The sequence below is a fragment of the Rutidosis leptorrhynchoides genome, chromosome 2 (genome assembly GCF_046630445.1).
Source record: "Rutidosis leptorrhynchoides isolate AG116_Rl617_1_P2 chromosome 2, CSIRO_AGI_Rlap_v1, whole genome shotgun sequence".
In the NCBI taxonomy this organism is placed as follows: Eukaryota; Viridiplantae; Streptophyta; class Magnoliopsida; order Asterales; family Asteraceae; genus Rutidosis; species Rutidosis leptorrhynchoides.
The window spans coordinates 430768200-430783551 of NC_092334.1; the positions used below are offsets into that span (position 1 = coordinate 430768200).

Consider the following 15352-nt stretch of genomic DNA (forward strand, 5'->3'; position numbering starts at 1 on the left):
AATAATACTTCCGTAATCACTCAAATTTGTGATAATGGAAAACCACTTTCGGATCCGGGTAATCTATCACTTAATGGGTGTACACTCCGTACCTCCTAACCCATTTACAAGTGTAGATTAAATCCCTCAATTACACTAAATTTCCAACAGTTTCATATATACTAATATACCTCAATTTTCTGCATTGCATCAGCAGATTCAGGAAGTGGCGTTCTTGAACGTTGCGGCACCTTATTTGGGGTGTTTGTTAGCCCAAGTTTTTTTCTTTGCTCCAAATGGTTACCTGTTTTCCAATCAGGATCATCAATGTAAAAAATTAAACCTCCGTAAAACACTAATCATCTTACCAATTGCATAAACACTATAAGGTGGTGTATGAAACAAAATTTAACTGCATTATTTCAAATTTGGTTAATTACCTCTAATCTTCTGCTTCCAAGTTCTAGAAAAAATTCCCCCCAAACTTCCCAATAGCTTCTTTCCCTAAAAGAAGAAAGAAAAGCAGATCTATCAGCATATTATTCTAATGATATTTAATCAATACTCCATACGTTAATTATGTTTATAATAGTAATCCAATGTATAAAGAACAATTAACGTGTATTACGCAATTATGCATTGCCTGTTTGACTTTTTAACCCATTTGTCCAATTCCCCTTTTAACTTAATTTTGATTTGACCCGTTTGAGAAAAAACACAGACCAAATCGACCCAAGTAAATACTCACTTTACTGGGATCCTGCTCAATGTTGGCAGCAGCCACCATGTGCGTTTGGTTAATCTGGTCACCTTTTTGATGCAATTTAATTAAAGTGTTGGTGGCACATTCTCTAATATCCTGTGCAATCTCTAATACATGATTCACGGCCTTTGTATTCTCTTCAGCCTTAAATACGCAATAATGCTCCAATTCTTGCACACTTAGCTTCTCTATATCACCCGAATCAAGAAAATCATTATTGTATTAGTTTCTTGATGCAAATGTGGTTCCTTTGACCGGATTATCATCTCTGTTTGATGGTTTCTGGGTTGAATTCTTGTCAATTTCATCATCCGAATCGAAAGGATTGGAGGTAGGTTGACTTTCAACTCGAGAGTCAACTGAATTTTGTTTCGCAGTTTTGTGAAGATGAGTTTTCTTGTGCCAAAACATACTTATAATATGGTTCCTGGAAAAAAAAAAGCCAATTAAGAACAACAGAAAACATACTTAACATACTTATGATATGCACTGAATTGAATTGTAGATTGCAATGGCAGTGATGATGTGTTAGTGTGACTGTTATAGTAGCTTAGTGTTAGCGTGTCATGAAAGATGGGACAGATTGATCTAAGTTGCTAGTTGTGTTTAGGTGCCATAATGGGTTTATGGTATCATGTTTTTCGATTGTGTTTTGAGTGGCAATCTGCCATTTGTATTTGTTTTGATGGGTTATGGGTATGCCCTGCCTTGTATGTCTTTTTTAATTTGTGCTAATATAATTTTTGCCTTAAAAAAAACGAATTGTAGATTGCTAAACATAACGGATTTTATTAATACATACTGTAATTGAAATTAAAGGCTATTAATATTTCAGAACTTTGTTGATGATTTTCTTATGGAAAAAAGAGAGAAAAAAAAAAAGTCACAACACCTACATGAATTAAACACCTAAAAAACAAGAAAGCTACTGATGAACTATTCAAAATTATGATTTTCAGAGAGTTATACATTAGGTGACCAAACAAAGCAAACATGAACAGCATACAAATTCCATTACAAAAACACCTAAAAAACTACAAATAAAGTTTCAATTTTTCTTGATAATTCTCAGCTACCTGATACTCAACAACTAAACTGAATCAAAACCCATGATGACAATCTAACAGAACCCACATGAATCATGCACCAAAATCAATAAACTTGCAAAACCCAAATTGATAAAAAAAAAAAAAAAAAAAAAAAAGTGAAAACTTTCGAAACGTACATGTAAGTATATGATTTGGGTACTGATAGAATAAGATAAAGTTAAAACTTTAAACCTAAAAAACACAATAAAGAGATGAAATTTTGAACCTGCAAAATTTAGGAGATACGATAAATTGCTGCCGGAGAAAACATGCATATATAAAGGGCAGAGCGTAAGATAATTTATATACCTAGAACGAGTTGTAAAAAAGACCACTTATAACGAGTAATATACGTAGTAAGTTTTTTTTTTTCTTTTCTTCTAAATAATTCTTTGGACTTGCCGTAGTTCTATTAGACTTTAATTTCTTTTTTTTTTTCTAGACATTTGATTGTTGTTTATGGACATATTATGATTTGCTTCAATTATGTTTCTCTAATTCTCATGTTTCTCAAATGTCGAATTGTGAATTGTGTATGTATATATAAAACCAATTGAGCCCCTAAAAACCCTCTGCCCTAAACGATCGATCGCATTATTCCCCTTCGGACCTCCCATGCATACAGAAAGGAAGATATGTGAGACAGTTACGAAGAAGTTGAAAATGGGGGGATTTATATTTTATATTTTATATTTTAATAACACTTTTTTTCTCAAAACATTATTTAATAACACATAATGGATGTAAAGATTAATAAGTACAACCTATACAAAGTATATTCAAACTAAGCTATAACTAGTGACAAATTTAGGATGAAAATTTAATGGGGTTTAATTTCTTTTTTCAAACCTAATTATATTTGAATGATACTTTAATCGTTGTTTACTTAAAAAAAAAACTATAAATTCACAAAATATAGAGGGCCATATAATTGAATTTAGTGGTGTTTATACAATTGAAAAATACATTGTAAATAAAATCCAAAGTATTGGGGTCCAAGGACCCCACTCCCATAGCACTAGATTCGCCCCTGGATATAACAAACGGCACAAAAAACTAACCTAAATTAAATTTTTAGCCAACAGAGTAGAGCAAAAGTTACTAGAAAAGTAAATCATGCCTAACCACCGGATACATAAGTGCTAGTTACATTAAAAAGCAGTAAACAAACGAACAAAAACAAACAATAGCAGTTAGGGGAATGTCGACCACCATCGCAACAACTAAACATAACAAACACCGGCAACCCTCATCATATCGAACTGTCTAAAGATGAACCTAAACCACAAAAGCCTATTCCACCCTTGGTTCTAAAACCAGATCTCCAATAGGGTAATCGTTACCTGGTCAAGATCCAAAGACACACCTGAAATGTCCCGTTCTTATTGATTAAAAACGTTCCATATTAATTGATTTCGTTGCGAGGTTTTGACCTCTATATGAGACGTTTTTCAAAAACTGCATTCATTTTTAAAACAAACCATAACCTTTATTTCATAAATAAAGGTTTAAAAAGCTTTACGTAGATTATCAAATAATGATAATCTAAAATATCCTGTTTACACACGACCATTACATAATGGTTTACAATACAAATATGTTACATCGAAATCAGTTTCTTGAATGCAGTTTTTACACAATATCATACAAACATGGACTCCAAATCTTGTCCTTATTTTAGTATGCAACAGCGGAAGCTCTTAATATTCACCTGAGAATAAACATGCTTTAAACGTCAACAAAAATGTTGGTGAGTTATAGGTTTAACCTATATATATCAAATCGTAACAATAGACCACAAGATTTCATATTTCAATACACATCCCATACATAGAGATAAAAATCATTCATATGGTGAACACCTGGTAACCGACAATAACAAGATGCATATATAAGAATATCCCCATCATTCCGGGACACCCTTCGGATATGATATAAATTTCGAAGTACTAAAGCATCCGGTACTTTGGATGGGGTTTGTTAGGCCCAATAGATCTATCTTTAGGATTCGCGTCAATTAGGGTGTCTGTTCCCTAATTCTTAGATTACCAGACTTAATAAAAAGGGGCATATTCGATTTCGATAATTCAACCATAGAATGTAGTTTCACATACTTGTGTCTATTTTGTAAATCATTTATAAAACCTGCATGTATTCTCATCCCAAAAATATTAGATTTTAAAAGTGGGACTATAACTCACTTTCACAGATTTTTTACTTCGTCGGGACGTAAGACTTGGCCACTGGTTGATTCACGAACCTATAAAAATATATACATATATATCAAAGTATGTTCAAAATATATTTACAACACTTTTAATATATTTTGATGTTTTAAGTTTATTAAGTCAGCTGTCCTCGTTAGTAACCTACAACTAGTTGTCCACAGTTAGATGTACAGAAATAAATCGATAAATATTATCTTGAATCAATCCACGACCCAGTGTATACGTATCTCAGTATTGATCACAACTCAAACTATATATATTTTGGAATCAACCTCAACCCTGTATAGCTAACTCCAACATTCACATATAGAGTGTCTATGGTTGTTCCGAAATATATATAGATGTGCCGACATGATAGGTCGAAACATTGTATACGTGTCTATGGTATCTCAAGATTACATAATATACAATACAAGTTGATTAAGTTATGGTTGGAATATATTTGTTACCAATTTTCACGTAGCTAAAATGAGAAAAATTATCCAATCTTGTTTTACCCATAACTTCTTCATTTTAAATCCGTTTTGAGTGAATCAAATTGCTATGGTTTCATATTGAACTCTATTTTATGAATCTAAACAGAAAAAGTATAGGTTTATAGTCGGAAAAATAAGTTACAAGTCGTTTTTGTAAAGGTAGTCATTTCAGTCGAAAGAACGACGTCTAGATGACCATTTTAGAAAACATACTTCCACTTTGAGTTTAACCATAATTTTTGGATATAGTTTCATGTTCATAATAAAAATCATTTTCTCAGAATAACAACTTTTAAATCAAAGTTTATCATAGTTTTTAATTAACTAACCCAAAACAGCCCGCGGTGTTACTACGACGGCGTAAATCCGGTTTTACGGTGTTTTTCGTGTTTCCAGGTTTTAAATCATTAAGTTAGCATATCATATAGATATAGAACATGTGTTTAGTTGATTTTAAAAGTCAAGTTAGAAGGATTAACTTTTGTTTGCGAACAAGTTTAGAATTAACTAAACTATGTTCTAGTGATTACAAGTTTAAACCTTCGAATAAGATAGCTTTATATGTATGAATCGAATGATGTTATGAACATCATTACTACCTTAAGTTCCTTGGATAAACCTACTGGAAAATAGAAAAATGGATCTAGCTTCAATGGATCCTTGGATGGCTCGAAGTTCTTGAAGCAGAATCATGACACGAAAACAAGTTCAAGTAAGATCATCACTTGAAATAAGATTGTTATAGTTATAGAAATTGAACCAAAGTTTGAATATGATTATTACCTTGTATTAGAATGATAACCTACTGTAAGAAACAAAGATTTCTTGAGGTTGGATGATCACCTTACAAGATTGGAAGTGAGCTAGCAAACTTGAAAGTATTCTTGATTTTATGAAACTAGAACTTTTGGAATTTATGAAGAACACTTAGAACTTGAAGATAGAACTTGAGAGAGATCAATTAGATGAAGAAAATTGAAGAATGAAAGTGTTTGTAGGTGTTTTTGGTCGTTGGTGTATGGATTAGATATAAAGGATATGTAATTTTGTTTTCATGTAAATAAGTCATGAATGATTACTCATATTTTTGTAATTTTATGAGATATTTCATGCTAGTTGCCAAATGATGGTTCCCACATGTGTTAGGTGACTCACATGGGCTGCTAAGAGCTGATCATTGGAGTGTATATACCAATAGTACATACATCTAAAAGCTGTGTATTGTACGAGTACGAATACGGGTGCATACGAGTAGAATTGTTGATGAAACTGAACGAGAATGTAATTGTAAGCATTTTTGTTAAGTAGAAGTATTTTGATAAGTGTATTGAAGTCTTTCAAAAGTGTATAAATACATATTAAAACACTACATGTAATATATTTTAACTGAGTCGTTAAGTCATCGTTAGTCGTTACATGTAAATGTTGTTTTGAAACCTTTAGGTTAACGATCTTGTTAAATGTTGTTAACCCAATGTTTATAATATCAAATGAGATTTTAAATTATTATATTATCATGATATTATCATGTATGAATATCTCTTAATATGATATATATACATTAAATGTCTTTACAACGATAATCGTTACATATATGTCTCGTTTAAAAATCATTAAGTTAGTAGTCTTGTTTTTACATATGTAGTTCATTGTTAATATACTTAATGATATGTTTACTTATCATAGTATCATGTTAACTATATATATATCCATATATATGTCATCATATAGTTTTTACAAGTTTTAACGTTCGTGAATCACTGGTCAACTTGGGTGGTCAATTGTCTATATGAAACATATTTCAATTAATCAAGTCTTAACAAGTTTGATTGCTTAACATGTTGGAAACATTTAATCATGTAAATATCAATCTCAATTAATATATATAAACATGGAAAAGTTCGGGTCACTACAGTACCTACCCGTTAAATAAATTTCGTCCCGAAATTTTAAGCTGTTGAAGGTGTTGACGAATCTTCTGGAAATAGATGTGGGTATTTCTTCTTCATCTGATCTTCACGCTCCCAGGTGAACTCGGGTCCTCTATGAGCATTCCATCGAACCTTAACAATTGGTATCTTGTTTTGCTTAAGTCTTTTAACCTCACGATCCATTATTTCGACGGGTTCTTCGATGAATTGAAGTTTTTCGTTGATTTGGATTTCATCTAACGGAGTAGTGAGATCTTCTTTAGCAAAACATTTCTTCAAATTCGAGACATGGAAAGTGTTATGTACAGCTGCGAGTTGTTGAGGTAACTCAAGTCGGTAAGCTACTGGTCCGACACGATCAATAATCTTGAATGGTCCAATATACCTTGGATTTAATTTCCCTCGTTTACCAAATCGAACAACGCCTTTCCAAGGTGCAACTTTAAGCATGACCATCTCTCCAATTTCAAATTCTATATCTTTTCTTTTAATGTCAGCGTAGCTCTTTTGTCGACTTTGGGCGGTTTTCAACCGTTGTTGAATTTGGATGATCTTCTCGGTAGTTTCTTGTATAATCTCCGGACCCGTAATCTGTCTATCCCCCACTTCACTCCAACAAATCGGAGACCTGCACTTTCTACCATAAAGTGCTTCAAACGGCGCCATCTCAATGTTTGAATGATAGCTGTTGTTGTAGGAAAATTCTGCTAACGGTAGATGTCGATCCCAACTGTTTCCGAAATCAATAACACATGCTCGTAGCATGTCTTCAAGCGTTTGTATCGTCCTTTCGCTCTGCCCATCAGTTTGTGGATGATAGGCAATACTCATGTCTAGACGAGTTCCTAATGCTTGCTGTAATGTCTGCCAGAATCTTGAAATAAATCTGCCATCCCTATCAGAGATAATAGAGATTGGTATTCCATGTCTGGAGATGACTTCCTTCAAATACAGTCGTGCTAACTTCTCCATCTTGTCATCTTCTCTTATTGGCAGGAAGTGTGCTGATTTGGTGAGACGATCAACTATTACCCAAATAGTATCAAAACCACTTGCAGTCCTTGGCAATTTAGTGATGAAATCCATGGTAATGTTTTCCCATTTCCATTCCGGGATTTCGGGTTGTTGAAGTAGACCCGATGGTTTCTGATGCTCAGCTTTGACCTTAGAACACGTCAAACATTCTCCTACGTATTTAGCAACATCGGCTTTCATACCCGGCCACCAAAAATGTTTCTTGAGATCCTTGTACATCTTCCCCGTTCCAGGATGTATTGAGTATCTGGTTTTATGAGCTTCTCTAAGTACCATTTCTCTCATATCTCCAAATTTTGGTACCCAAATCCTTTCAGCCCTATACCGGGTTCCGTCTTCCCGAATATTAAGATGCTTCTCTGATCCTTTGGGTATTTCATCCTTTAAATTACCCTCTTTTAAAACTCCTTGTTGCGCCTCCTTTATTTGAGTAGTAAGGTTATTATGAATCATTATATTCATAGATTTTACTCGAATGGGTTCTCTGTCCTTCCTGCTCAAGGCATCGGCTACCACATTTGCCTTCCCCGGGTGGTAACGAATCTCAAAGTCGTAATCATTCAATAATTCAATCCACCTACGCTGCCTCATATTCAGTTGTTTCTGATTAAATATGTGTTGAAGACTTTTGTGGTCGGTATATATAATACTTTTGACCCCATATAAGTAGTGCCTCCAAGTCTTTAATGAAAAAAACAACCGCGCCTAATTCCAAATCATGCGTCGTATAATTTTGTTCGTGAATCTTCAATTGTCTAGACGCATAAGCAATCACCTTCGTTCGTTGCATTAATACACAACCGAGACCTTGCTTTGATGCGTCACAATAAATCACAAAATCATCATTCCCTTCAGGCAATGACAATATAGGTGCCGTAGTTAGCTTTTTCTTCAATAACTGAAACGCTTTCTCTTGTTCATCATTCCATTCAAATTTCTTCCCTTTATGCGTTAATGCAGTCAAGGGTTTTGCTATTCTGGAAAAGTCTTGGATGAACCTTCTGTAGTAACCAGCTAGTCCTAAAAACTGGCGTATGTGTTTTGGAGTTTTCGGAGTTTCCCACTTTTCAATAGTTTCTATCTTTGCCGGATCCACCTTAATACCTTCTTTGTTCACTATGTGATCGAGGAATTGAACTTCTTCCAACCAAAATGCACACTTTGAAAACTTAGCGTACAATTCTTCCTTCCTCAATACTTCTAACACCTTTCTCAAATGTTCACCGTGTTCTTGGTCATTCTTTGAGTAAATAAGTATGTCATCAATGAAAACAATGTCAAACTTGTCAAGGTATGGTCCACACACTCGGTTCATAAGGTCCATGAACACAGCTGGTGCATTAGTTAAACCAAACGGCATGACCATAAACTCGTAATGACCGTAACGTGTTCTGAAAGCAGTCTTTGGAATATCATCTTCTTTCACCCGCATTTGATGATACCCGGAACGTAAGTCAATCTTTGAATAAATAGACGAGCCTTGTAGTTGATCAAATAAGTCGTCGATTCTCGGTAGTGGGTAGCGGTTCTTGATGGTAAGTTTGTTCAACTCTCGGTAGTCGATACACAACCTGAATGTACCATCTTTCTTCTTGACAAACAAAACAGGAGCTCCCCACGGTGATGTGCTTGGTCGAATGAAACCACGCTCTAAAAGTTCTTGTAATTGGCTTTGTAGTTCTTTCATCTCGCTGGGTGCGAGTCTGTAAGGAGCACGAGCTATTGGTGCAGCTCCTGGTACAAGATCTATTTGAAATTCAACGGATCGATGTGGGGGTAATCCCGGTAATTCTTTCGGAAATACATCAGCAAATTCTTTTGCGACGGGAACATCATTGATGCTCTTTTCTTCAGTTTGTACTTTCTCGACGTGTGCTAGAACAGCATAGCAACCTTTTCTTATTAGTTTTTGTGCCTTCAAATTACTAATAAGATGTAGCTTCGTGTTGCCCTTTTCTCCGTACACCATTAAGGGTTTTCCTTTTTCTCGTATAATGCGAATTGCATTTTTGTAACAGATTATCTCTGCTTTCACTTCTTTCAACCAGTCCATACCGATTATCACATCAAAACTCCCTAACTCTACTGGTATCAAATCAATCTTAAATGTTTCGCTAACCAGTTTAATTTCTCGATTCCGACATATATTATCTGCTGAAATTAATTTACCATTTGCTAATTCGAGTAAAAATTTACTATCCAAAGGCGTCAATAGACAACTTAATTTAGCACAAAAATCTCTACTCATATAGCTTCTATCCGCACCCGAATCAAATAAAACGTAAGCAGATTTATTATCAATAAGAAACGTACCCGTAACAAGCTCCGGGTCTTCCTGTGCCTCTGCCGCATTAATATTGAAAACTCTTCCGCGGCCTTGTCCATTCGTGTTCTCCTGGTTCGGGCAATTTCTAATAATGTGGCCCGGTTTTCCACATTTATAACAAACTACATTGGCATAACTTGCTCCGACACTACTTGCTCCGCCATTACTCATTCCGACACCATTTGTTCCTTTCGTTCTATTAACCCCTGGTCCGTAGACCTCACACTTCACCGCGCTATGACCATTTCTTTTACACTTGTTGCAAAATTTGGTGCAGAACCCCGAGTGATTCTTTTCACACCTTTGGCATAGCTGCTTCTGATTGTTGTTGTTGTTGCGGTTATTATTGTTGTTGGGATGATTGTTGTAGTTGTTGTTGTTGTTGTTGTTGGGCCGTTTGTTGTAGTTGCGATTTATGTTGCGATTGTTGGGATAATTGTTGCGATTATTGTTGTAATTGCTGTTGTTGTTGTATTGGTGATTCTTATCACCGTTTTCCTCCCACTTTCTTTTGACTTGCTTCACATTGGCCTCTTCAGCAGTCTGTTCTTTAATTCTTTCTTCAATTTGGTTCACGAGTTTGTGAGCCATTCTACATGCCTGTTGTATGGAGGCGGGCTCGTGTGAACTTATATCTTCTTGGATTCTTTCCGGTAATCCTTTCACAAACGCGTCGATCTTCTCTTCCTCATCTTCGAATGCTCCCGGACACAATAGGCACAATTCTGTGAATCGTATTTCGTACGTGGTAATATCAAATCCTTGGGTTCATAACCCTCTAAGTTATGTCTTGAGCTTATTGACCTCGGTTCTGGGACGGTACTTCTCGTTCATCAAGTGCTTGAATGCTGACCACGGTAGTGCGTACGCATCGTCTTGTCCCACTTGCTCTAGATAGGTATTCCACCATGTTAACGCAGAACCTGTGAAGGTATGCGTAGCGTACTTTACTTTGTCCTCTTCAGTACACTTACTTATGGCAAACACCGATTCGACCTTCTCGGTCCACCGTTTCAATCCGATCGGTCCTTCGGTTCCATCAAATTCCAAAGGTTTGCAGGCAGTGAATTCTTTGTAGGTGCATCCTACACGATTTCCTGTACTGCTAGATCCAAGGTTATTGTTGGTATGTAGCGCAGCCTGTACTGCGGCTATGTTTGAAGCTAGAAAAGTACGGAATTCCTCTTCATTCATATTCACGGTGTGTCGAGTAGTCGGTGCCATTTCCTTCAAAATAGTTAAATGAAACAAGTTAATCATATAGAATGTTAAGAGTAGTTAATAGTATTTCGTAGCATAATATGAACTCATTTATAAAAGCTTTTTCTTCATATTAGCGTTTTATAAGTTTAAATTCGGGTAGTACCTACCCGTTAAGTTCATACTTAGTAGCTAATATACAATTCAACAACTATAATTCTATATGAAAAACTGATTATAATAATATTTCGCGTTCAAACTTTTATACAATATTTTACAAACTTACAATACCGCTTATTTTACATAAAGCATGAAATATAGCACACAATAACTTTGATACAAGATAGTTGTGAAGATAATTCTAGCTAGTACACAAGTCGTTCAGCAAAGGCAATAAAGACACGTAATTCATACGTCCAGAAACAAGTCATGCATTCTGGTTTTACTAGGACTACTTCCCATCCTTGGTCTTGTGCAACATAACCGTTATGGCCGTTGATAAGACAGCGTGTTGTAACGTCGTCAAAGGGACGAGGGTTACGTAATGTCCAACAGTCCCGTAATAATCTAAAAACCTCATTTCTTACCCCAATTACCGACTCCGTCACTTGTGGAAACGTTTTGTTTAATAGTTGTAGCCCGATGTTCTTGTTCTCACTTTGGTGAGAAGCGAACATTACTAATCCGTAAGCATAACATGCTTCTTTATGTTGCATGTTAGCCGCTTTTTCTAAATCACGAAGTCCAATATTCGGATATATTGAGTCAAAATAATTTCTTAACCCGTTGCGTAAAATAGCATTTGGGTTCCCCGCAATATATGAGTCAAAGTAAACACATCGTAACTTATGGGTTTCCCAATGTGATATCCCCCATCTTTCAAACGAAAGTCTCTTATAAACCAAGACATTCTTGGAACGTTCTTCGAATGTCTTACAAACTGATCTCGCCTTAAATAGTTGTGCCGAGGAATTCTGGCCGACTCTAGACAAGATTTCATCAATCATGTCTCCGGGTAGGTCTCTTAAAATATTGGGTTGTCTATCCATTTTGTGTTTTTAAACTGTAAAATAGACAAGAGTTAGATTCATAAAAAAATACTTATTAATACAAGCAATTTTTACATATATCATAAAGCATAAGAACACTATATTACATATATTACACCACACGAATACAACTATCTTATTCCGACTCGCTCATTTCTTCTTCTTCGGTTTTGGTTCGTTTTGCCAAGTTTCTAGGGATATATGATGTTCCCCTAATACGAGCCGTCGTTGTCCACATTGGTTTAGAAAAACCTGGTGGTTTAGAGGTTCCCGGGTCATTGTTACAACTTAAGGACTTCGGGCGTTGACGATACATATAAAGTTCATCGGGGTTGGAATTAGATTTCTCTATTTTTATGCCCTTTCCCTTATTATTTTCTTTTGCCTTTTTAAATTCAGTTGGGGTAATTTCTATAACATCATCGGAATTCTCGTCGGAATCCGATTCATCGGAGAATTGGTAATCCTCCCAATATTTTGCTTCCTTGGCGGAAACACCATTGACCATAATTAACCTTGGTCGGTTGGTTGAGGATTTTCTTTTACTTAACCGTTTTATTATTTCCCCCACCGGTTCTATTTCTTCATCCGGTTCCGATTCTTCTTCCGGTTCCGATTCTTCTTCCGGTTCCGACTCTTCTTCCGGTTCCTCTTCGGGAACTTGTGAATCAGTCCACGAATCATTCCAATTTACATTTGACTCTTCATTATTATTAGGTGAGTCAATGGGACTTGTTCTAGAGGTAGACATCTATCACATAATATCAAACGCGTTAAGAGATTAATATATCACATAATATTCACATGTTAAAAATATATAGTTTCCAAAAAAATTTGTTAAGCAATCATTTTTCAAGTAAACACGGTCGAAGTCCAAACTCACTAATGCATCCTAACAAACTCGATAAGACACACTAATGAAAAATTCTGGTTCTCTAAGACCAACGCTCTGATACCAACTGAAATGTCCCGTTCTTATTGATTAAAAACGTTCCATATTAATTGATTTCGTTGCGAGGTTTTGACCTCTATATGAGACGTTTTTCAAAGACTGCATTCATTTTTAAAACAAACCATAACCTTTATTTCATAAATAAAGGTTTAAAAAGCTTTACGTAGATTATCAAATAATGATAATCTAAAATATCCTGTTTACACACGACCATTACATAATGGTTTACAATACAAATATGTTACATCGAAATCAGTTTCTTGAATGCAGTTTTTACACAATATCATACAAACATGGACTCCAAATCTTGTCCTTATTTTAGTATGCAACAGCGGAAGCTCTTAATATTCACCTGAGAATAAACATGCTTTAAACGTCAACAAAAATGTTGGTGAGTTATAGGTTTAACCTATATATATCAAATCGTAACAATAGACCACAAGATTTCATATTTCAATACACATCCCATACATAGAGATAAAAATCATTCATATGGTGAACACCTGGTAACCGACAATAACAAGATGCATATATAAGAATATCCCCATCATTCCGGGACACCCTTCGGATATGATATAAATTTCGAAGTACTAAAGCATCCGGTACTTTGGATAGGGTTTGTTAGGCCCAATAGATCTATCTTTAGGATTCGCGTCAATTAGGGTGTCTGTTCCCTAATTCTTAGATTACCAGACTTAATAAAAAGGGGCATATTCGATTTCGATAATTCAACCATAGAATGTAGTTTCACGTACTTGTGTCTATTTTGTAAATCATTTATAAAACCTGCATGTATTCTCATCCCAAAAATATTAGATTTTAAAAGTGGGACTATAACTCACTTTCACAGATTTTTTACTTCGTCGGGACGTAAGACTTGGCCACTGGTTGATTCACGAACCTATAACAATATATACATATATATCAAAGTATGTTCAAAATATATTTACAACACTTTTAATATATTTTGATGTTTTAAGTTTATTAAGTCAGCTGTCCTCGTTAGTAACCTACAACTAGTTGTCCACAGTTAGATGTACAGAAATAAATCGATAAATATTATCTTGAATCAATCCACGACCCAGTGTATACGTATCTCAGTATTGATCACAACTCAAACTATATAAATTTTGGAATCAACCTCAACCCTGTATAGCTAACTCCAACATTCACATATAGAGTGTCTATGGTTGTTCCGAAATATATATAGATGTGCCGACATGATAGGTCGAAACATTGTATACGTGTCTATGGTATCTCAAGATTACATAATATACAATACAAGTTGATTAAGTTATGGTTGGAATATATTTGTTACCAATTTTCACGTAGCTAAAATGAGAAAAATTATCCAATCTTGTTTTACCCATAACTTCTTCATTTTAAATCCGTTTTGAGTGAATCAAATTGCTATGGTTTCATATTGAACTCTATTTTATGAATCTAAACAGAAAAATTATAGGTTTATAGTCGGAAAAATAAGTTACAAGTCGTTTTTGTAAAGGTAGTCATTTCAGTCGAAAGAACGACGTCTAGATGACCATTTTAGAAAACATACTTCCACTTTGAGTTTAACCATAATTTTTGGATATAGTTTCATGTTCATAATAAAAATCATTTTCTCAGAATAACAACTTTTAAATCAAAGTTTATCATAGTTTTTAATTAACTAACCCAAAACAGCCCGCGGTGTTACTACGACGGCGTAAATCCGGTTTTACGGTGTTTTTCGTGTTTCCAGGTTTTAAATCATTAAGTTAGCATATCATATAGATATAGAACATGTGTTTAGTTGATTTTAAAAGTCAAGTTAGAAGAATTAACTTTTGTTTGCGAACAAGTTTAGAATTAACTAAACTATGTTCTAGTGATTACAAGTTTAAACCTTCGAATAAGATAGCTTTATATGTATGAATCGAATGATGTTATGAACATCATTACTACCTTAAGTTCCTTGGATAAACCTACTGGAAAAGAGAAAAATGGATCTAGCTTCAATGGATCCTTGGATGGCTCGAAGTTCTTGAAGCAGAATCATGACACGAAAACAAGTTCAAGTAAGATCATCACTTGAAATAAGATTGTTATAGTTATAGAAATTGAACCAAAGTTTGAATATGATTATTACCTTGTATTAGAATGATAACCTACTATAAGAAACAAAGATTTCTTGAGGTTGGATGATCACCTTACAAGATTGGAAGTGAGCTAGCAAACTTGAAAGTATTCTTGATTTTATGAAACTAGAACTTTTGGAATTTATGAAGAACACTTAGAACTTGAAGATAGAACTTGAGAGAGATCAATTAGATGAAGAAAATTGAA

At 34.7% G+C, this 15352-nt stretch overlaps 1 pseudogene; it reads right to left on the bottom strand.

Moving 5' to 3' along the window:
- The window catches only part of LOC139889216 (SNAP25 homologous protein SNAP33-like), a 44853-nt pseudogene that overhangs the window by 22314 nt on the left and 7187 nt on the right, over positions 1 to 15352 (bottom strand).